This window comes from Anser cygnoides, chromosome 3, assembly GCF_040182565.1.
Source record: "Anser cygnoides isolate HZ-2024a breed goose chromosome 3, Taihu_goose_T2T_genome, whole genome shotgun sequence".
In the NCBI taxonomy this organism is placed as follows: domain Eukaryota; kingdom Metazoa; phylum Chordata; class Aves; order Anseriformes; family Anatidae; genus Anser; species Anser cygnoides.
The window spans coordinates 103,399,395-103,424,028 of record NC_089875.1 but is presented as its reverse complement, the minus strand read 5'-3'; the positions used below and the strand labels follow the sequence as shown (position 1 = coordinate 103,424,028).

At 35.4% G+C, this 24,634-nt stretch overlaps 1 protein-coding gene across 31 annotated transcripts in view; it reads left to right on the top strand.

Annotated features, from left to right (window-relative positions):
• Positions 1–24,634, top strand: part of MYT1L (myelin transcription factor 1 like) — a 328,171-nt gene that overhangs the window by 7,588 nt on the left and 295,949 nt on the right. Inside the window, exon 1 of one of the 31 annotated variants that reach the window (XM_066994871.1) lies at positions 5,065–5,431. The exons of 29 other annotated variants lie outside the window; for them this stretch is intronic. The gene's annotated coding sequence lies outside the window, so the exon portion shown is untranslated. Of the gene's footprint in view, positions 1–5,064; positions 5,432–20,776; positions 21,360–24,634 lie in introns of those variants that run through there. One more of the 31 variants, XM_066994870.1, reaches the window with a different exon arrangement.

Here is a 24,634-nt window from a genome sequence, read left to right as displayed (position 1 = left end):
AGGGCCCGATCCTGCTCTCACTGAAGTCTGCGGGGAGTTTGACATTGCTTCCAGCGAAAACAGGATCGAGCCCTCAGTAGCTGTTGTTTTAAGAATGACTGCTGGAAATTTCAGAATTCTGCTTCCTATTTTCCAGAACAATATGGGTAGACCTGTAAAATTAACAGCTACTGTTTCAATGAAAACCCTGATGTGATTAGTTTTGATTGGCATGGTATGTATTTTTGTGGCTGAAAAGAGGGGGAAAAAATGCTTATTTAACACAAACTCACTAGTAATTCTAAAAACTGAAGTTATTGATCGACAAATTACAACTGAGTCTCTCAGCTCCAGATATCTCCAATATATATATGTCTTTATGGAGGCTTCTTTGTTGAAGGGAGAAAACAAAAGAAGAATATAAACAAGCTATATTTGAAATACATATATTTTGCCAGATAATAACACTGAGTCAGACCGGAATCCCACTTCCTGAACAGAGCATCCACTGACAGGCATTTCTTATATAATTCAGATGCTGTATATAAAATATGGGGTGCTTTAACATTTAGAAACATTTGCTTTTTCTGTATAGTCATTAAGGAATGTTTTTATCCAATTTTACTGATTCTTAATCTCCTTTAAAATGGTGATTTTCATTTTAACTGACCTAATTTTGAAACTGCAGTTAAGGTTGGGGTTAAGTAGAAATGATTATCCTTTTATTGTCTTTATGCAGCTTTTTTGACTATTTTAGAACAATTCCATGACTGATTGTCTTCCATTTTAGAGGTGTGGGGGTTTTGTACTATTAATTACGTTGTTTTGGAGAACAACAGTATATAGTTCCAAACAGTATTTCATTTTTACCTCTATTTACCTCTCTTCTCCTGTTTTTTTTTTTTAATAAACATTTCAGATTCACATAATAATTTATTTTCAAAAATTAGAAAACGAATAAAAGTCTTTGTCATGTCACTGCAAACAACAAAAAAAAATCTTGGACTAAGCCGTTAACCCTTTGTAGACAGTTAGCAGGTACTTCTGCTGATTTCTCAAGGTTCTTCAAGTTTGGAATGATAAGGTTAAACTTGGTTGCTGTGATGTTGTCTGGTGAATGTATATGTGTATACTTGTTTGCAATATGTCACATTTAAAAACAATTGAGGTGGCAACATAACACTCCTAACATTAGAAATACAGAGTGATGTGAGACTGTATACAATAAAGAAGAATTTTTCCTTGGGGGGGGGAAGTAATGACTTTTTAAAAAAAAATTACAGGGATTTGTCAAGTGAAACAAAGAGAATAGTAAACGATCACAATGAGTGAATACAGAATTCAGCACATTTTAAACAAACTGGAGTAGGATTCAATTTTGCGTGTATTTTGCAGTCTGAACTTTCTGGAGAGGCAATGTTCTTTTTTTTTTTTTTTTTTTTTTTTTTTCCCACCCCATTATTTCAACCAACAAGGGCAATAGTTAAATACTAAATATTTGAAGTGGTTTCTTTGTTTTAGATTTAAATACCCATTTATATACCCACATTTTTTAAAAGGGCATTGGTTTTATCATAGTAATTCTTAGTTCAAAGTATGACTGTTGTTTTAGTCTACAGTCTTGTATCTTACATATTATAGAATTGTGTGTGTTTGGAGACAAAGACAATTAAGAAAGAAGAGGAGCTACTTCAGTGTATTCAAAGGTGTATTATTTCTCCAGATTTGTTAAGGTCCATTTCTGAAGGTCTTTTTTTTCTTTTATTTTTTGTTTAATTTTTATGTTGAGATGATGAATAGGATACGCAAAGACTATTTTGATTGCACATACATGCAAATGGATATATGGGGATTTATTAGCCAGGCATAGAAACTTTGTCATATGAATGTCAAAAAAATGTATGGTTTTGAGAACTGTTCTTCTGTACGAGCCAGGCTTTATGTAGACTTGAAAAGAATGAAAATTTAATTCACATCCATCAGCATTTCCATGGGAAATCAGCATGGGCATTTCATTTTAAAATGCATAGTACAAGCTCATTTATAAAACAAAGTTCTCTGTGATAAAACCTATTTCTTGATCAACTCTGAGCACAGTAATTGTTTTGTTGAGAGATTCAGTGGTGGAAAAGTACTTTGATATTAAATACATATGCAATACTGAAAACTATCCTTATGGAAATACTGAATTTAATATCATCTTGTCTGAACTTGATAGACGTTTGCATCATGTTGATCAACCTTCAACAAAGACACGAAGTTTTTGATAGTATAGTGCAAGAAAACTTTATGGCTGTAGATTACTTACTGACCTTTTCTTTCTCATAATAGGAGTCATTAACAATTCTAATAAGATTATCAATAATGGTTTAAACAGAAATGAAGTCAGATTTCTATGAAGTGAAAATGGGTGCAGACAAAATAGCATCATCTCCATACATCCTAGATTAAAAAGTCACAAGGAGAACAAATCAAAGCTTTTGTAGGCTGTTGACAAAGATTATCTCTTTAGAATCCTTCACAGTATTTATTTATTTATTTATTATTAGAACAACTCTGACTATTTTAACCGTAGAGGAAAAAGCAGAAAAATGTGATGAAACTGAAATGAAGGGGGAATGTCTTGTGTTGGGAGGGGGAGTAGGGTGTGGAGACATATAGACAAAAAGCACAATAAGATTTTTGATCCTTTAAAAGGGATAATACTTTTAGTCAGGAAAACCGTAAATGTTATTATTAGATTGGATTTAAAATCTGATCTCAGATCAGATTTGCAGTGTACATACTAGTTCAATATGTTTGCATTGAAGATGCAGATGTGGAACACAGTCACTAAGTAACAGAACTAGCCAACTTGGTTGTGGAAATAATCAAGGCTGCAGGGCACCCCATAGAGATCCATCAAATCAGGTCTGGTATAGAACTGTCTGGTAGGTTGAAAACATTAAGAAATCAATGCTGCGTCTGCCAGCAGACCCTTTGGTTTGCTGAAACTCCCACCTGCCTAATGCATGTGGGCAATTGGTTTCAGAAACCAGTTTCCTTCAGGATATGTTTTCTGTATCTTGAGGGTCCAGCATAAGCAAATTGATTATAGCTCTGCACCAGGCAAACTCATAAACATCTGTAAGATCACAGATATTTTCAGCATAACCAGTACTGAGGTCTCCTATTTTGTGAAGTATTAAAAGTGTACATCTCTCATACCTCATGTCAGCATGACATTTTTTAATCAGGAAGTTGATTAAAAAGGACATGGTATACTATGAATGTATGTTCACTTGGCAAAACTTCAGCTGCTTCAGTCTGAATCTGGCAAGTGCTGTCTGTCACTAGTTGCAGTGGTGAAAAGAATCAGTATAAAGTAACATTATTTATTTTTATTTTTTTATTTTATTATTATTATTTTTTAATTATTTTCACTATAGATTTTAAGAAGGCTGCTGTTTTGTTCCTACTTTACATGAGGCTGATCCTGACCCCAATGGAAAGACAGCAATGAGCTTTGGATCAGGCCTGAAATATCTTTTCATAGAGTGGTAGGCCAAACACATTTCTCATGCAGATCCAGTAAAATCACAAGAAAACATCCCCTCTCTGTCTCATATTTTTCTAATTAATAAGTTTATTTACCATTTGAACCATTCGAAAGAGCCTTTAGGCTGGTCAATGGGTGGCTTATTTTTCCTAGTCTAGTGATGTTTCACACGCATAGATAGAAATGGTGATACTAGAGAAGCGTAATGCCACAAGTATTTATGTTACATATAAATAACTTGTTTTATTTTTCCAGGGGAAATTCCTTTTTGTCCTCCTGTCTCTAGCCAGTACTAGAGAATATTACCAAGGGAATAAAATTTTATGCCTAATTTTAGTGTACCTCTGCCTAATGTAGTGTGAATAAGTATCATGTTACAGCATTTAACCCAGTCCATTTTTGTCACTTCCTGAACAGTTTCTCAGTTCAAATAAAATAGCCAAAATGCAGGAAGAGAAGATATCCAAGATTTGCTATGTGGGTAAGCTTTAGAGAGTGATTGTTCTTTCTGTTGGAGTAAATGTGCTGGCATTCCTCTCAGTGCTGCAGCAGGGACATTCTATCACGTAAGGATCAGGGAATACCCTTGGAAGGTGTTCCCCAAGCCTCTTGTGATAAAACGAGTCAGTTGCTATTCCATTTATTTCTTTTCTCCTTCCTCAGGATTTGATGTTGAATCAAATGTCTTAATTTTCTGAATTTTCAAGTACTTTATGTCCATCCAGCCTATAAAAAAAGCAATCTTTATTTGTTTTAGTAGCATATTTTCAGAAATATTAGAAATTCCTCTGCTGTCTGAAGGGGAAAAGGCCCACGTTTGAATAAGAAACTATGTTTATAAAAACTTTGCATACATTGTGACAGTCATATCTCATCCATAAATATCTAGGATTGTTTTCTGGGCACGTCCATAGTAAGAAATAAAACTGTTATGTCATAGGAAATGGTAAGGTTGAGTGCAGGGCTTTTTTTTTTTTTTTCTGTGCATCTTTTTAGTGCTTTTGGTATGTTTAAGGCAAGTAATGAATCCAGAATGGTATTTCTGCAGTGACTTAGTTATGCAGCATAGTTTGATTAAAAAAATAAATAAATAAAAAATAAACTTGGAGCTGACTACTACAAAGTAAGGCTCATATTTTTTCAGTCCGTGCACACACAAAGTCCATTCTGGGTCTTGTTAGTAAACAGAGTTTACATGGGTCAAGTTGAACTACCTTCACAGACAGAATAAAATGACTATTCCAGTAATGGTAAGATGCCTGCACAGGTTGTGTACTACTTGTTTACTTAGACAAACAAACTTAGTAAGTTCATCAACAATTTCATAATGTTCTGACCCTTTGGCTGTGACCATCCTGCTCCCAATCTCAAACTCTATTTTCCAATGATGAAAAAAAAGAACATTTCTTTTGACCTTTTAAATTACTCAACATGTTTGGACCTGCCTGAGCTTAAGGCATTTCTCTGTGTGGAGTTACTGGATCTCTGTATTCCGGGAAAGTATCATACTTCTTCAGTCCTTGGGGATAGTAGGTGCAGGTCAGGCTGTAGCATTCTCACAGGAATTAAGGTGATTTTTGGACATTGCAAGTAAAAGATACGGAGGCTGTGATAAGAGCAATGAGTAACGATGTCATGCCAGGGAAAGAGAATCAAGTTCAATTAAAAGGAAGCTGCTAGTGGAAAAATGAGATCCTATTGACCAATACACAGAATTTGATGCTAACAAAAATGAGAACTCCATGACCATTGGACATATGACCTCAAAAAAGAGAAGAAAAGAACTTCAGAAATGGATATAGACAACAAGCCTGTTGAAAAGGGAGACATAGAGAAGCCAGGAAGTGTACTTGGATGGAAGTCGGGAGTACTTCATGAAACCACAGACCAGTTGGAAAAGCTGAGAAAGCTCAGGTAGGTTTATTCACATATACTGTTTCTGCTAGTTCTTTCACAACCTTAAGAACTCATCACTTCTCAGTTCCTCCACCCATCTCTCGAAATGGTATCTAACCATATGGGGACAGTGAACAAATAACATGCCATTCAAATAGACAGATTATTTTAACAACATTTCCATATGGACGGTCAGTGACAAATATAAATAAGATGAATAGACCACACCTGCTATTCATAAATGTACACAAATATACACAAATATACACAAATATGTGTGGTCATGTAGTCTTTTTAGATTCTAATGATCAATTCCTTGCACACAGGAGTAAAACCAATGGCATTGAAACATATATCTTAGCGTTCCATTAAGGTAGATCGGAAACATAAGACTATTTGCAAACAGTCTTGTCACCAAAACTGTTTTTTGTGAATGAAATGTAGACATGTAGTATGAACTGCATGTACATGCAGTCCCTCACTTTCTGAGAGGAAACCAAACTCAAAACATTATTTTTTCAGGGAAAGAAAGTAGATAGATTTTGTTGCTGGTTCAGAGAACTTGCTCACTGAATTAAACAGTAACAGCTATTCATTCCATTAGTGGATTTTCAGGTTGATCTTTGCATGAACATCCCCTTTTACCTTCATGACCCTGTCAGCATTTTTCAGCATGTATTCTTTCAACTTTGAGAGTGAGTTTCTAGGAAGGCCTGTTTTGCTTCTCCTTTTACAGTTATACTGCCTCACCTTCATCTGCTCTGGAGAAGGCCTTGTTGCATAGAGGCTGGTAACATGTGTGGGTTTATCTGCTCTGAAGAACCTTCTCAGGACCTCAGCAATTTATGAACAGACCATTGCCTGTTCAGTCACACTTACTGCCATGATTTTACAGCTGGTATGTATGGCAGTCCATGCACTGGATGCCAGCTTTCTGAATTGTCCATCACAAGTCTGACCCATTTCATATTTTATGAGAAAACATATGTATGGGAAAAAGGTGGAAGTTTTTATCTATGGCCTTTCCAACCCAATAATATATTTTTTTGTTTTGTTTTATTGTTGATGTTTATCGGTGACCTTGGTTGAGAAGCACCAGATGATAATTAGAAGAAAAAAAAAAAAAAAAAGAACGAGAAAGAAAGAAAAGAAAGAAAGGAAAGAAAAAGATAGATCTTTTCCATAGTTCTGTTTGGCCCTGGTGACACAACAGTCTGGAGGAAAGGCACACTTGAACAGTGTACCTTGAAGCCATTGTGCTTCATAAACAGTTCTGTAGACTAGATCTCATCCTATATACCTTCTTTCTTTACCTCCTACCTGCCCAAGAGCCAGCACAGATTGCCACAGTTTTACTTCCAGCCAACTCTAGTGGAAAACAAGGGCATATGACAGGAGTGCACATATGTTAATGACTCACGCACCCTGCACTTCTTATTTGTCATTTTGTATGTTTGTTATGGTTAATAAAGTTTTATTTTGTGAAGACTGTGATGTATTTTTTCTGCTTAAAAAACTGATATGGAATTCTCTTTTTCTGTATGTGTTCTTGTCACCATATTCAGCAAAATGTGGATAACTTGAAACTAATTTTTTTAGCAGTCATAAGTATAGCTTACTCAAAGAGCAGAACAAGCAGATCCAAAGCAGTGTTGCCAATAACACATATGAGAGTATGCTTCTGAAGCTTCTAGAAGTTATATTCAGATTGGCTCCTATAATTGCTTTTTCATGTTCAGATTCTCCAGTCTCTCTACTGTCACTGAAAACATCTTCATTTTTGTTTTAGAGGTATTTTTTAATTTACCAAATTTACATCAGAAGCCATTGGGCAATTACTGTATCTTTATTTCCAGATGACACTTCAGGAGCTAGGAAAGAAAAGATAGAGTGGTGTTTTATTTATTTATTTATTTATTTATTGAGAACTATGGTTAATAAAATAACTGTATCATTGTAAATATTGTGGTTTAGAAAACTGTCTTTGCATTACTGCACTGCAAAAGCATTCCTAAAAATGCAAGCTTTACATAGGTTTCATAATTGTACTGCAGTTATTGAGCCATCATCGCTTAATTCAAAAACTCAGAAGTGTCATTTGTGTTTATGCAGATGAAAGTTAAGAGAAGCAGAAATGGGATGTCTTGCCTACTAATTTATTTTTTTGCGTTCCCACACTTTGCAAGATTATCAGCCCTTACACCTTTACAATAATCATGTTTATTACAGAGTTTTCAACACCAAAATGCTAAACAATGGAAGCAATCAGGGTTTACAGATTCCCAGAGCCAGTATGCCTCTAGTTTTCTAGGATGCAAATACCTTTGATTTTTAGGCATTTCACTGGAAGGTTAGTATGTTCTCAGCACACAATTACAGGAGCTGGAATTACATTCTCCTGTATCTAAAAGCTTAGCTTCTTCTATTGGCCATGGTAGGAGTGTTCCAAGGGCTAAAAATCTGACTGTGTTTACCCAGCAGGCAAATACCTGTACTTTGTGGCAACTTTTAGTTTTTGCCTCCATCATCTGCTTTTCTTTAATTTTCTTTCTTTTTTGAAAAATCTGCTGATTAAATTTAAGCTCTACACATGCAGAGAAGATAGGTGCTGCCTTCTGTAACAGACATAAGAACTCCATTGGTTTGTATATCTTTCTGATGTTATAGAATGAGTATGGAAAACTGGAAGTATAACGTGAGCATGAAAATTGGGATGTTAAGAAAAAAGAAGGGGTGTTTGCAGGCACACACACACACACACACACAAAAGTAAAAGAAAAAGCACAAGGAAATAAGAATTGAGGAAGCTGGACCTAAACTCTAAAAATTCCTTGGGCAGAATGCTGGGATCCCACATTGCATTGCCTCCAAATTTCTGCAAACTGCATTAACTATCCAGAATTCCAACATAGCTTTGTCTAGTGGAACCATTTATGGAGAACACTGTGTTTGTAAAGACCTTCAATGTAGCATGAATTCTTAAAAAAAGGCATTCCCAAGAGCTGTAGAGCGGCACAACTGTTTCTTGGAAAGGTTTCTACCGTAGGCTGGACTTAAAATCAAATGGCTATAAGAGAAAAAAGCCTTTTCTTACTCACCCTTGCAAATAAGTCACAAGATTCCACCTGTCCCTTGTCTTGGCCAGCTGAGGGATAAAAAGAAAACAAATAAATAAACATAGAGGACTGAAAACTGAGAAAGCAGAATCAGTAGCTGCTTTCATGACAAATATATAGTTGTTACATATTATGACTTTTCCGATATGAGCATTACAGATTTCAGATCATAGCTTAACATTTTTTGAAGGAGAAGCTTTGACCTGACTGTTAACTATAACCCTAAAATGACTAAAAATGTCTCAGCTAGTGTTCACACATACACTTAACTGTTATTTTTCTGCTGAAACATCAAAATGTTAGAGCCATGGTAGCAGTAAAAAGAATTTGCCAGACAGCTATGTTAGAACAAGGAGACAATACATTTGTATGGATACTTTCCCAGAGCCAGTGGCTTAATCCTAGTCCTACTGAAGTCATTCGTAATTTCTTCAGGGGAATGATGCATTGTGTACTAGTTTCTAGATTTGTGAGATTTTAACCTATACACTATTCCAGTATTGCTTTCCAAGCAATTAAATTTAAAATATAATTATTAACCAGTGCTTTATCAGTTGAATTATTGATTGCTTTAACATTTTGCCCAAATGAAGGTCTGACTTTGGCATGTCACTTCTGTAAGTAATTTTTTGATTAACAAAAATCTTGGTTGTGGTAAGCCTGAAAACAATCTTTCCTCAGGAGGCATCACACCCATGACATAAACCAAGAAATATTTTATTGTCCTCTCCAGAGGAAAGTTTCTGTACCTGTTTACAAGTGCCTGAAACACTGATGATCAAAACAGTATCAAACTGAAAGGGATGGGATATCTATATTAATCAACCTTTCTCTTTACTGTGTATGACTTTTAGATTTGTAATCATTTGTGGTAAGATCCTGACTACTTCTGGAAAATAATCTTTTAAATATATTCAGTTGTCGCCACTTTTCCTTCATCTTACTTGAAGCTTTTTTGCTTCCTTGAACTCTGCACAGAGATTTTACTGATATAATTCAAAAAAATCTGCATGCAAATGAAGAGCATGCAACTGCTTTAAGTACATAAACACTTATATGCATCATACAAGACAATACACAAGTTTGAATACATTGCTGCAAATCTTGAGAACCTCCTACATTATTTATTAATAATTGCAGATGCCTTCTAGGTATATTGGGAGGAATCATGATTTAGAAAACGAGATGGCTGTTTATGGACAATCATAGCAGAATATGATCCTGATTCTTGAATGATGTACTCACCTTGGAATAGGAGTTCATCTGTTGCTTTGAAGTTAAATTTAAATGTCTACAGAATCAAGGTCTAGGCATGCAAGTCAAATATCAGGTTCACTAAATTAAGTTTCAAGACATAATAAAATAAACCTTCATTAAAACTGAATAAATTTATGAGTTCTTGTTATAAAAAATGTAAATGTGACAACAATGGGGAAAAAAAAGCACAGAATATTTTTCCTTCCAAAATAGTCTGATTTTCTATTAGAAAATTTCTATCTTGGGGGTACTTTTTTAACTTATATTGCACAGTCAACTACAATTACACCCAAAATACTTTTGGTTAAATCAAATAATCCCATTGAACTCATATGACTATGACTTGCCAACCATCTGATTTTAAATTAACAAGAATAAATAAATTCATCTTATATGTCAAAATCTTTCTTAAACTGCAATTGGAAGAATTTGTGTGGTACAAAGTGGCTTGTTTTTCAAAGTACTCAGCAGGCACTGCTGAAAGCCTCACGTCTCTGGTTAGGAGACATCAGAGCACACCATTCTCTCAACTTGGGCTTGCATGGTCAAAAAATTATTTTCAATAAGATAACTGTAATCATTTGAACTTCACTTGCAGTTATAGAATTTCTTGGCTTGTCACTACATAGTAGAGATACAGAAAATAGATTTGGATACAGTTCATTGCTTGTGTAACATCATGCATTTTCCTTTGTCTTGTGGAATGTTTTTGCAAATTAGAGATAACTTTGCATGTAAAGTACACTGCTTTGCGGGGAACTGTTATCTTGATCCTTTTGCCCTTTTCTTTCAATTGTTATTATATATATATATATATATAACTGTATATATATATTTTAAAAGTTATTCTGGGCCAGCAAGAAAAAGAAAGTTAGAAGGGAAGATAAGTACAGGTTCCCCTGATCATCATAAAAATTATGATATTGTGTTTGATTTTTTTTTTCTTACAACTGTGACAGACCCTACAGCTTGAAGGGATTTCAGTTTGATGATGCCAGCTGGGAAGTAAATTGTAAAAGAATAACAGGCACAAAAGTGTTAGATCAGTCTTTTTACTAGCCTTTGGCTGATGAACTGGGTGGCGGGGTGTGATTACATCTTTATTCTACTCAACAAATTTTCCATCCTTTCTGTCATCTACTTATTTATTAATAAGCCAGTAAGAGTATGTCTCCATCACATCAAATTGATCAGGTATGGGTGCAAGGTGTGCAAATATACTTGAGCTTGCTTTAATCTCTTCAGGTTGGATAGTAGTCCCAAAGGAAATGTGGCCCTGTAGATCAGTACTTCTATTATACTCACTTTGTGCTGGTTTTGCTGGAATAGAGGATTTAGGAGGTACAAAGTGTAGCTGAAAACAAGATTCTTCCCCACCGCCTTTTTTTTTTTTTTCTTTTTCTGTTTCTTCCCTTAAAACTCTGGTAAGAGTCTTGAGTATGGAATTTCAAAAGGACCAGAAATGTACCAAGATAGGCAATTCAGTTAGTTGAATAAAACATAATTCATGTTTCACTCCTATTGTGTTTTGTAGTAAGCTTTATTTGAGAAAGAGTTGATTATTAAGAGCATGTTATGAAAAAGTGACACAAAACATTTTTATCTAATATGGCTTAATGAAATGTTCAAAGTGTGTATTCTGATCTAAGAATTTAAGAAATGTAGAAGAAACAGTGTTTTATTTGCTTAGATGACAAAAATAAAACACTGTTTTTGACTGGTAGTCTTAGTAGTTGATGTCTCATCCAGGAGTTTATTTTGATACAGAGACTGTATCATGTACATAATTGGCAGGATCATGGAAAAATTTGGGGTGGAAAGGACATCTGGAAATCCAGTCTAATCCTCTGCTCAAAGGGGTTTGAATCAGGAGAGCCATAATAAGATCTAATATTTGGTCTGCAGAATAGTATGGAAGTATTGCAGAAAGATGTGAGAGGCTATGCAAAAAAAAAGTGCATTTAAATCATGTTCTCTAACTTTGTTTCAACATAATGATCCAATGCCCAGATAGAGTATGCTGCTATGACTGTGCTGACTTCACCCTTTATTGCTCTGATTGGTAATTTTATTTCTGGCATCTCCAACATGTCACTGGGGATAGAAAAGTCCCTAGAGTCAAGAGCTGACTCTTTTGTTGGATCAGGTGGTGAAAGGGAATCCACAACATATGCACAGGTCAGAAAGGTGGGAGGAAAATGCAAAACTGAAGTCCGGTGTCAGTGAAAAATATCTTTAAAATACCTAACTCATTTTTCTGTTCTGGAAAATTACTGGGAAAAGCAGATTTTATTTTTAATCATAAGATCACACTTGAATTTCAAGTTAGAAAAGATACAGTAGGAAACAAGTCAACAGCAATGGAAAGAGACAATGGATGGCCAAATAAGTCCTTTCCATTTTGAACTCTTTTGCAGAATAACAGAAATAGAAATTATGAAAAAAGTCATAAGGTCCAGAGGAGTGGGACAAAATAAGGAGGTGTGCACTTCAGTAAATACAATTTGGAAATAAAACTGAGGTAGGAGTGCTCATATTATATATTTGTTTAATAAATCTTTATTTTTTATTAAGGATTATGTTGGTTTTAATATGAGTAGTGACACTATAGAATAATGAAAACAGGTTGTTTTTCTGTCTCCACAAGAAACATAATGCTGCTCTGTCTCCTGTTTACCTTTATGCTAATCTATGTTGACCCTAAGAATTATTTGTTTCATGTATCAGAAATGACACGGAGCTGCCTTATATAAAAATAAAAACAGGAAAAAATATGATTCTATTTCATTTTCTACTCATAGGACACAGATAGGTTGATTTCGCTATACAGAAAGCAAACAAACAAACAGGACCTTGGACACAGCTAGCACATTAAGGATCAAGCACTTCTCTTTGTAACTCTACTAGGAAATTTAATGTACCCAGTGGTTTTATGCATTTTGAAAGCATCTGGATACTAATGCAAGAAGAACTTGGCTAACTTGGAGAGCACACTGCAGACCTGGCAGAATGTCAGTCATGAAAACAGACTACAGGTACTAATTTCAATAAGAAACAAACAAACAAACAAACAAATATACAAATATTTTTAAATTCAAAACTGTAGTATTTTTGAGGTCTTTTTAAAGAGACAGAGTTTTTTTCACACAAAAAAACCACAAGTGTACTTTTTATAGCAGGCCTTCAGGCATATTTCTAACTTCAAAATGCTCTCAGGTTTGACATGATTTAGCATTTTATAGAATCTTCACTCACCTTTGAGATTTTGATATTTTTTCACATGATATCACACATGCATTGACATCTGTTTTTCACTCAGTCAAAATGAGATTGTTCTCGGCAATGTCAAGAAGAGATAAAGAAAGAGTCATAGGGGATAGTGAGATGTGGCACCACTTGAATCTTTATTTTCAAGCTCTGTGGACAAGGCAGGTGTACTTTTTCTACAGGGACCTTTTTTTTTTAACAGCATTTAGCACAAGGTGTTTAGTTTCATGACTTGGGCTACTAGTAATAATAACATTCACATTAGACATGCTGTGGAGAGAAGACTTATTTTAGTGTGAGTCAAGGTCAGCTGCAGGTGAAGAACATGGCGCTGACATAACTGGCTAACTTGGGAACTTAAGCCTTGTTTTTCACTGTGGAGTTCAAAGTGAAATAATATGGGTCCCTTTTTTAAAAAAGTAAAAAACATAAATACTCTTTATGTACTCCGTATCAGTAACCACAAAGATAAAACTGGTTGACGTTAATTTGTGTATACTTAACGGTTACTGTACAATCTCATACTTACTGCATAGTGATGTGAACTTAATTCTCCGTTGTTAGTCATGATCTACATCAGTATGTGCAAGGCAAAGATCAGGCCCACTGTTGATATGATAAGATAAAATACACTATTCTGATTGTAGGTGAGGCATAATTCTCATTTGTCTCAAATACAGGTGTGTAAATGATCCTGTGCAGGGCATTGCTGAAAATAAGCTTTTCCATACCAGGACATCTCTTTGATGTACAGTGTAGTCCTTACTGAAGACTCAGTGTTCCTTCATCATTCAACAATTTAAGCAGTAATTATCTTTGATTTTTGTAACGTATGGGCATGGGACTCTGTGGCAAGCTCAAAATTTGGCAGACGTCTTAGTTAATTATAAAATTCCTGAATAAATGATTTTGATAAAAATACTCTTGAAATGAAAGTTTAGGAATATGTCAATTTTTTTTTAGTTACAATCTGCAGTTGTTGTTCTTTCTTGGAATAAGTGAAATGGTTTGCTTCTTGTACCCTAGAGAAAAACTGTGTGGTCACTCTGTTTTATAAATCAGAGGTAGGAAAAAAAGATTTATTTCAAAACAAAAAAAAAAAATATTTACTTCTAGTAATTAGGTAATACAGTTTGGTATATTTGATCTTTCTTTGGGACAAAGGGATGGGTAAGGTGACCTTTTGAGGTCCTGTGAATCTTTCTTTCCTGTAACTGCATAGCTGCAAAAGAAAAACAGAGAAATACAGAAAAGAAAAGCAGTACAATGAAGTGAAACTGAAGGATCTGACTATTGAACAAGGTTGATCTTGTCTTTCAATAAATGCAGAGCAGGTGAAGACTAGCTAGCGACTGCATCTATTGGTAATGATCAAGTCACAGCAGTGTGGAACTTGGTGCTGACTAATTCATCAAGGTGCAAAATCAAAAAAAGTCTAAGCTCTGATTAAATTAATCTTTGGCTTGGGGCAATCTCTTAGGAAAGCAAACGCTTGAGAACTATGAATTTTTACAGGGGAAAATACTGCTGCAAAGACACAAGTCAAATTCTAATAAAATATATGCAAATCTGTAAACATCTGGCAGAATTAGTTGCATTGTGGTAACTCTGAAAATCTAGGAGTATCATAATGAAAATTTTAGAGAGAAAGGTAACTATTCTGTAGTATTTGTTTACTCTAAGTAATATATTTTGAAAATAGGCAAGTCTTTGAAAACCAAAGTCCTTCTTTGATTCAGTACAGGAAGGTTCCCTTCTCTCAGAAGTTAAAGGAAGCAGCTGTTGTCTGAAAGTGTACAAACTTTAAGTATGGTGTAATGGTCCCTCTGAGTCAATCTCCACAGAAACACTAAAGATACCTAAAGTCATTAGGATCTCTTGGCTGTTTAATGTTTATATTTTGGTAGTGCCTAGGGTATCAGTCAATCCAGGACTGTAGGAGAGGTTCCTCAAAGAGCAAGTAAATGTCCTCTTTCTCAGTTTGTACTCAAAGGGTGTGGGATGGAACTGTGTGTGTTGTAGGAACTGATTGCTCCACTGGCTGCTACTTTTAATTGCAGTGAAGGTAGACAATTTTCTTAGAACCAATATTTGTGGTGGGAATTTAGAGATCTAAATGTGATACTTATCTCTGCATCTATACATGTTTGAAATAGTGGTATAGTTTGTTGAGTGCTAGCTGGTCTTGATTACTGGTTAGGCCTCAGTTGTACGTGTTCAAAGATACACTAGATATTCCATATTGAAAGACTTATCTTTTATTTTTTAGACAAATAGTGAAGACAAATAGTTTGAGCTGGCAGGAGACACAAAACTCAAGAATGGTAGTTGACACTGGTGAATATATGAAAGAATGAAGGATTTCTGCAAGAGACAGGAAGAGCTTCAGGACAACTGAAGCAACTGTTGTATGAGATAAGAGATCCTGTGGTCAAAGACTGATAGCAGATAATCATATTTGCTTACATAGGCAATTTAACATAGTAGCCTATGAGTGCAAAGGACTTTCCTGGATAGGGTTTTGTGCTCGCTGCAAGTAATTCTATGTCAAAATCATGTTGAAACTGAGTTACCTCAGACAGTCAAGATACTGTCAGTAAGTTTAGTAAGTAAATTAGAACTAATGCTTTGAGATCTTTTATAAAATTTGGCAAGATGAATTACAGAGGAGTCAACAAAAGATAAGCTACAGAAAAGTTTGTTTAATATGAAAAACAAATTTGTAGACTTCGTTAGACATTTCTTCTTGCATACGCTCTTTTCTTTTCACGCACCCACATCTTCCCTTTCCCATATTCTCCTGGTCCTTTCTTTTTCTGATGGCACTGCATTTTTGCATCTTACGGGGTAGCTTAGAGATGTCTGTAATCCCATTTGTGGTTCTTTGTGCCTGATCCAGTGGTCATTCATTATTGGAAAGAATTCCAAGGCTTATAGATCAGGCTTTTCATAAAGATATGTTGGAAATATGTTATTTATTTATGTATTTTCCTTCCTCAGAACTGCCATTTTCAAATATCAGTTGTGTTTCTGTTGTGCAATTATGTTTGTATAAAAACTGAAAATAATTGAATAAAAGACAAAATGAAGCTATAAAAATAAGTCATTTTTCTGCCCTGTATAATGCAATAACTGTTACTGATTTGACATAAGGACAACTGAGGCCAAAATCCGTCCCTTTGAGCTTGTGTAATTGCCTTCCCATCAGCACTTTCTGCAGTGTGGGAGACAGACTGATCAGCAGAATCATGGCTTCTGCTTCTGAACGGCATGTTGTCCTTGAACCTGCTGTGGCTGGGGAAGATTCCAGGACAGCAGTCAGGTCGTACTGCAGCTGAGAATGGATGATCACTCTGCTGCAGCCCACATAAAGAGAGTTTTGGCATCTGCTTCCGATGAAGCCCTTCACCTTCTCCCGTGCTATGAGCATAGATGTTGTTACGACAGATGCCTGAGGTTGAGGGGCACTGCAAATGTGAGAAAGGGCTCCAGAAAGGAAGCCATCTTTAAGAGTGATTTATATGGATCCCACAAAAATTCAAAATCAAAAACAAAACACACACACACACAAACAAACAAACAAACAAAAAAAAACAGAACTACAACAAACCAACAAACACAACAACAACAACACACCAGAAAGCCTAGCTCTTTGCTATAGCACAACAATAAGGTTAAATACTGTAATTGGAGCAAATGTATGCACTTTTATAATTAATTAATCATTATTTTCAGTGAACATTTTATAGGTCACAAATTCCTTAAAGTTAAACTCTTTCAGTATGTGAAACAGGTATAGTCAAGTAATATATCCTATCAGTTTGCTGTATTGATATTCACCATTAGTCAGTATTTTGAGAGGAAATGAACTTTAGTAGATGTCTTTTGGAAATGATTAGTTTTGGCTAGAACTAAGTATAGTGCAGGTGGGAGTATGCAATTGCTCAACCTGTACTGCTCATACACTGTAGTGCTGGCAAGACAGTTCCCCTACTATGTCACTATAGCATCTATAGTAGTGATATACGCTAGTATAAATAGTGCAGACTGAGTAGTGCTTCTGTGACAGAGATAAAGTCAAGGACTATAGGTAAGATCTTTACATTCACTTATGTCTTTTATCCTAAGTGGACAGCAACCAAATGTTTAGAGGTGAAACACCAATCCATTATAATGCTGTACCACATAGATTTCAGAGCCTGCAAGACCGTGCTATTGAACCTCAATGGAAAGTTTTATGTTCTCAGACATTCTGAACTAAAACTTGATGTTAAAGAGTGGTGGAGAGGGAATTAACAGTTCTCGTAACAAAGGGCAGCTCTGATTGAAAAGTAATCTTATATCCGAAAGCAGTCCTATTAGGACTGTTTAGGGAAGTTTACATGTGAAATTTCTACATTTGGGAAGTTCAAATTCAAAATCTTTGCACAGACCTGTATTCCCACAGAAATATTCCCATAATTGTTAGGTAGTGTGGTAAGAACATAGTCCAGAGTAGACTTTTCAAATGTAGCTTTGTAACATGTCTCTGAGGATTCTTGTTTTTGTGTGTTTTCCACCATGGGCCCAAGAAAGGTTATTAGAGTTGGCAGGAGGCCACAATAGTCTCAATGAATATTTTATTCAGTGTAAGCCTGCACTGGGTAGAATTTGGCAGTCTTGTAGAAAGAGGCTGCTGGCCTCAGCTGTCTTATGATGGCTCCTTCTGTCTCACTGGTTGCCTTCTTTTACTGAATTTAAAAGCTGTATTGCTGTACAGTCTGATGGTGATAGAATTCCCTTAATTACCTCCAAGACTGTCATTTAGCCAAGGGGATTCACTCTTCATTCTTGCAGGATGATAGTATCTGTGCCTTGTTCAGTGTTATTTCTCAATGATCCCCACCCGACACAGTAAATCTGGAAATGAATTTTCCCATTTTCAAGGGAAGAGGAAGGATTATTGCTGATTTTCCAAGTAATATGCCACCTCTGAACTTTGTTTCCAGGAATGCTCAATTCAAAGTGCTGATCTTCACCTGCATTCTTTACATCTGAAATAGAAATCCCCCACAAGTCTTCAAACACTTGCTATAGTTCAGATATTTTAAGTCAAGTAGGAGACTGTGAGGTCACAAGTCTGGTCTCCTGTGTAGTACATAACATTGTTCCTCACTTAATATTTTATACGTTGAGCCCAACAAGTTCCAGCTGGGTACTTTTCACTGGCTGTCCTGAACTGTCATGTTCTACTGCAGAAGAAAGATACTATAAAACGGACATCTAATGGGCATTCCTTGGATAAATGCTTGCATTTAATTTAATAACTTAGAATTTATGTTGTGCTTAGTCTTTCATATGACTTGTTTATACTTTTTGGAGCAGACTGTAAATATGCAGGCCATATTTGCAATGCATTTGTCAGTGAATTTTGCTAGTTTCTGTGTCCTTTTATCGACTATGTGATCTATTCCGAAGTGATGTGGGGCAATTTGCCCTTCCGAACTATCCATTTGAATGCATTGAGCTGTTTGTCTTCCTTGAAAGAAAGAAAAAAAAAAAAAAAAAAAAAAGATGTATCAGTAGGAGGAGATGCCAGCTACTGTAACACTCAAATGTCAAGGTCTTTCAAGGTCTTTTTTTTTTTTTTTTTTGAAGCATGAGTATGAGTGCTGATGCAATGCTGGTGTAGGTGAGGAAATGAGTGATGTAACCATTTAACTAGCAATGCGTCACATGAGCAGGACACCAGGCAGTAGCAATCGGGAAGCTACAGAACATTTATTTTTCCTCATCCTCTCTTTTCCTTTAAGTAAATCTGAACCCAAGCCTGATCTTCATCATTTTAATAACCAAATAACTTTTCAATGGAAGCAGATGCTTACTATTCTCTTTCATATTCCTCAGCATTATCAAAGAAAGAGAAGAGTCCAAATGACTCAACTAACAATGCAGGAATCATGAAAGGATTTTTTTTTTTTTTTTTGTCGACCACATTATCTGTATGTGTGTGCTTCATTCCTCTGGCAAAGATGAGGTTAATCCAGGTAGTTTAACTAGTCTTCACTGAGTACTCAGCCCATTCAGTGAAGGATGATTTATCTTAATTTACATTTATTGCAAAGTAAAACTTCACATTCAAGCAATTACCATGGATCAAGTTAACTTGTTATTCCAGAGCAACTTGTTCATGCATGTGGACATTTAGAATTTGAACCCATAATCTTTCAAAATCTTGTAATGATTAATTATCAAAGGCTTCCTCTAATATCCTCTATGACTTATGATGTGTATGTAAGCCCTACTAATAACATTGAAGTTGTAGGATTTTAGGAATGGTACGGAAAAAAATCTCTCTTAAGGTCTATCTACAAAATAAAGAAAAAGCATTGTGTTTTCATGATGATTTAATTTGGGGAACAATTTCTGGACACGGTGAAATTCTTAAGAATATTTTAAAAATAAGAGCTCCATATTAGATATACTGTAGGCTAAACAGTGAACCTCACTCTTAGATCTCATTCTAAGACACACAGACCTGAAATTAGTAATTTCCCAAGTATTTCTGTCAAGGTCTGGCCACATTTCTTTATTACAGATTAAATATGACACCATCAGTGATATGCACATTCAAACTATTGAAAGGAAGAGGTTGTAAAGGATTTATGCTTTATCTAGTATGTTCTAATGTTTGTACCAGCTTTTCAGATTATTATAAAATCCTTCCTGATAAAAAAGTTTAGTAATTAATGCAGAGGACGGGTCACTACCACAGAAAGATCGGAATCGCCTGGTGTCATAATGACCATAAAACAATGTGCACTTAAATCTAATCAAATGCAAATTAACACATTGATATAGAAAGACTGTTCCTACAGGAATTGAGATTACTTAGGAAACAAACAGCTCAAAGAAATCTTTTGATAATTAGTTCAGAATATGTTCTCTGCTTTATGTATATAAAGATATATATATTGGGGCTTGTATGAAATGTGAAAGATAATAATTGGCTAGTGTGTAGAATGGAGAATGTAAATTTTTTGTTCAGATTCTTCTTGGACTAGACCTGGATGTCTACACCACATTCAACATGTTCAAGCTATTTTAACTCTGCAATATCGTATTGCAGAACTTAGTGCAATTAGCTACCCCTCTGTATGCTTTATTTTTTAGAACATTTGATTAAAGCAAATATTTTCTGAAACGTCTCTGAGATATCCATGATTGGAAACAGTTAAAGACAGGATGCTGAAAAAGGCAGACCAATGTTCTAAAGCAGTATGTAGATTTCTCTTTCTAAGAAGCCAGGTGACTGTATCTTTCTCAGTTTCAAGTTCAAAGTGATTGCCAAGTGATTAGAGAAGAATTCTCCCACTGTGTAGTGGAAGTTTGGAGTATTTGTGTGGAGCATGGGGTTTGTTTCACTTGCTGAATCATCTCGGCATGTTCTGACTGACCAGTTTCTTTCCACTTCTGAAGGCATTGCTTATTTATGACAAAGGTATGCCCTTTATATTTTTCTGTCACACAAAGTAGTTTAGAAGGTTGAAATACCATGATCCTCCTTAAGAGTACAATAATAAGCTTGAACTTAGGCTACATATTACAGTTCTTTTGGACTATAACATTATTGAACTCTTTCAGCAGTTTGGATGCTAATAATCTACAATTTCTTGATTGGACAGGCATTTTTAATCTGGTTCATTGGGAGTACTGGAAAGACCTTGTCATTAGGTTTAGTTCTTTTTCACTAAAGTTCACATTCATGCATGCAAACGTACTCAATAACGGCAAAAATGTCCCTTTAGACTTTGAAGAAATTGCTTCTGATAAACAGCAAATTTATGTTGTTACCTGATTACTTTTGTAGGGATTTTATAAACAAGACTGTCATAAGAAGAGTTTATGTTGAACTAACTAAAGATAAGCGGTACTGGTAGATAACAAGAATTTGCAGTGAATTTAAATGTTTACGTATGTTTTAGTGACCGACAGTAGGTCACTTAATAACAGGAGACCACAGTAAAGATATATCAAATTCTAAGGCAACTGGGAAGGAGTAACATTTCTTGAGCAAGTATAGAGTGTACAGAGGGAGTGTTTGACCTCTTGGATAAGGATGATTGGGCAGACAGTGGCCTCTAGAGGATGTTTTGAGGTAGAGAAGATCATTTTAACTGGTCCGAAGAGGCCAGAGAGAGAATACTCCTATATTAATTCATATCTTCTCGCAAGTGACCTGATTAAATTTGGCAAAGCAGTTGTGGAGGAGGAGAGAGTTTAGAGACTGGAAGACAGACAGTAGAGTATACGACTACAAGTGAGCGGTAAGCATTTGGGAAGCGCAGAGAGCTATGGTTTACTTGATAGCTTGCAGAATACAGTAACTGTCCATAAGATTTGGGTTGAGGCAGTCTAAAGCAGCAATGAGTTAACCTACAATACATCAAATAACAAATATGCCATTAAATTATTTTTCATGACATATAATCAAAGAGTAGCTTCTGATAGGTGATGCCTTCACAAGTATCCACATGTACAACCCATTACTATGTATGGAACTTGGAAAGGATGGATGGAATTTGCAAACTAAGTAAAAGAGGAAAAAAATCTTTAATTATTGTTCCAAAGATAAATTAATCTGTACTTATTTCCTTTTTTCCTATGAATTTGGGATTCAGTTTTTGAATGCGTTTATTACACCTTTTCTGTTCACCTTTATTTGACATTTGAAATGTTTAAACATGTGGTTGCCAAAGAAGAAGCCATCTAATATACTGGTGTTGCTTTTTAGCATGTGCTTAACCTGAAAATATGAATATTCCCCTTGAATAGAGTAGGGTTATTAACGATCATCAAGCTGAGTATTTTGGCCTTTGAAAGATTTAAGAGTCACTGTCTTTACCTTAATAGACTTAGACTGGCTGTCCACTACATTCTGTCATGTGCTATAAGTAAGAAATTTGAAAAAAAAAAAAAAAAGATTATTTATTTATTTATTTTTAAGTCACAGTAATTTTATGGGCTCCTTCTATTATAGTGATTATAAATTTTTCTAACAGAAATGTAATTTTCAAGATGTTCATACCCATTTGATGTGCAAAATGTTTATCCCTTTCGTTAGAAACTCAACAGCTAAGATTTAGTAGGTGATTTCTTTTCTCCTCAAGCCTTGTGCTATTAATCTAGAGCAATGCTATTTGCTTCTGTTTCACCAAGGGCTGGATGATCCATTCTGAGTTGTTCCAGAGGGCTTGTTTACAACTTACGCATGCACTTTGTTGTACATGTTTGTGCCCTAACATTTTTTAACAATAAAGCTGACTGGCTATGAAAAAAAATAGCAAAATTGGAACTGATGTAGCTAAATTGCATGTAAATGCTGCTTCAAATTGAAAGCATTTACTATTCATACACACAAAATTAGTGAAGCTCTATGTTCTGACTCTCGTGTTTGCAGCAATTGCAGTCCCAGCGGGGTGAACAGCCTGCTTTATCTGTCTCTCCTGACTTATGTCCCTTGCTGCTCTCCTTGTTTTAAAATTGTCTGACTCCCACACACTATTCCCATTTCCCCCTTTTCAAAATGTAATTGTATCAGAAGCATATCAATACTAGAAAGATGGAGAAAAAAGGTTCTATATGTATATCATGGATGTTGCAATTAATCCATGTTAAGTATGAACAACATCCCTGACTGTTGAAGTCAGTTGTATTGCTTGCTCCATAAGGCAAATGCCTCCAAGTGGGACTGATGTCCTAATTTTCCAACATGAAAAGATTTCTCTTCCAAAATGTAAAGGATGCCTTAGAGTCAATTTTCTGAGCATACCTTCCCCCACCTGTCATTTTTTACCTTGTATGTGTGTACATCCATGCACATATGCATTCTCACTCTAATATTTACATGCGATCTATGTATGTTCAATGTAATCCCATTTCTATCATTCCTATGCACCTGGCAATCTTTAATGTTTTTATCTTCACCACAGTCCTTCAAGACAGGCTTGATGATATTACAGAGAGGAATCCATGTGCCTTTTCCCAAAGTCGCAGAGAAAGACTGTTGCAGAGTTGGTGTACTGATTGCATGGCACTCACTTGTTTACTCTTTTTCATTTTAGCAGCAATATTTTATACAATTGGAGATTTGGGTACTTTTAGTTTCTGTGCCTTTAAAATTCTAATCAATGTGTCTGTCTGCAGAGAAAGCAGCCATTTTACCGGCACTTGTTACTTAATGTCACACTGTCCATAAGAAGATTTCTATAAGCTTTTATTTTATGTTTAACTGTTTTGCAATTTCATTCCAAACTATCTGAGATAAAAATAAATAAATAAATAAATAAAAATTAAAATAAGTGCGAGTAGAAGAATACATTTTTCAGATACAAAAATGACCATGCCTTTGAGAAAACTTGGCATGATAAAGGCAGGGATGATGGAGACAGGTAAACCAAGCAAGAAGATAGGAGTGGAAGGGAGATTTAAACAGGGTAAATAAGATAATGAGGACAGCTGGGATATCTATGCATAGCAAACAATTTGTTTGGCAAATTTGTCCTTGTTCCCTCTTTGTGAATTGTGTGTGAACAGATTTTTCTCATTTTTTTTTAGCTATTCCAAACTATTCAACAAATGTATCTTGTGAACAGATTAAACATATGCATTGCTGGTGGACTTGCTTTGTACCATGTTCTCATTACTGTTAGACAGCTGATGGCTTTGCCCATATAGTATTGGTTGTGTTTCTTCTCTGGTCAGGGCACTGAGCTGCTGCTGTGTGACCTGAGTGACCACTCTCAGCTGCTCATTCCTTACGGTGTACTTTTAAAGAACAAACGAGGGATAAAATTGTTGTTAAAAATCTCTCTGGTAAGATTTAGGAATACTGAACACTCTTGATAGGGTCAAGGTCAGTTTGCATGGCAAGAAAAGAAGGGCTATTTTCCACACAGAGTATATTTGCAGTGAATAACTTAGCTAACTGTAGACACTGTAAATCCACTTTGGCAGATGGTTAAATCTATGCTGTGACCCTCTTTTCCACCCCAGGGATTATTTCCCAAGTGTGGTCTCATCTGGGTTGGTGCTTTAATGTGAAAATATTTGTTAGGGTGTTACAAGGCCACGTAGATGAAGTTACAAAATTCAGTGAATAAGAAATATAATGATTACTGGAAACTTAACATAAGCCTCACCTGTTTTATGTTCTCCTACCCCCCCCCAACCTGCGTAACAGTGATCATTGTAGTAATAAACAATGTATGTAGGGAAACTTACTTTTAGATAGTTAATAGTTTTACATGGTTATCCATCTAATCTATGGTTGAAAGAAAAAAAAATGTGTGCACTTACAAGTTCATGACACCTGTTTAATTTCAATAACAATATTAAGCAGCCATCAGATTTTTGGGACAGAAATACAGAATACTTCACGTCACAACAAACATGTTTTTCATTATTTAAGAAAAACAAATAATGTGTTGGTAGCTCCACTGGAGTACTACTAGCAATGGTGATTCTAACATGTCTTTTTTGCTTACAGAATATATTTTGTTAAGAAGGCCAGAATACAATGTTTAGTCTTTTTCGTCCTGAG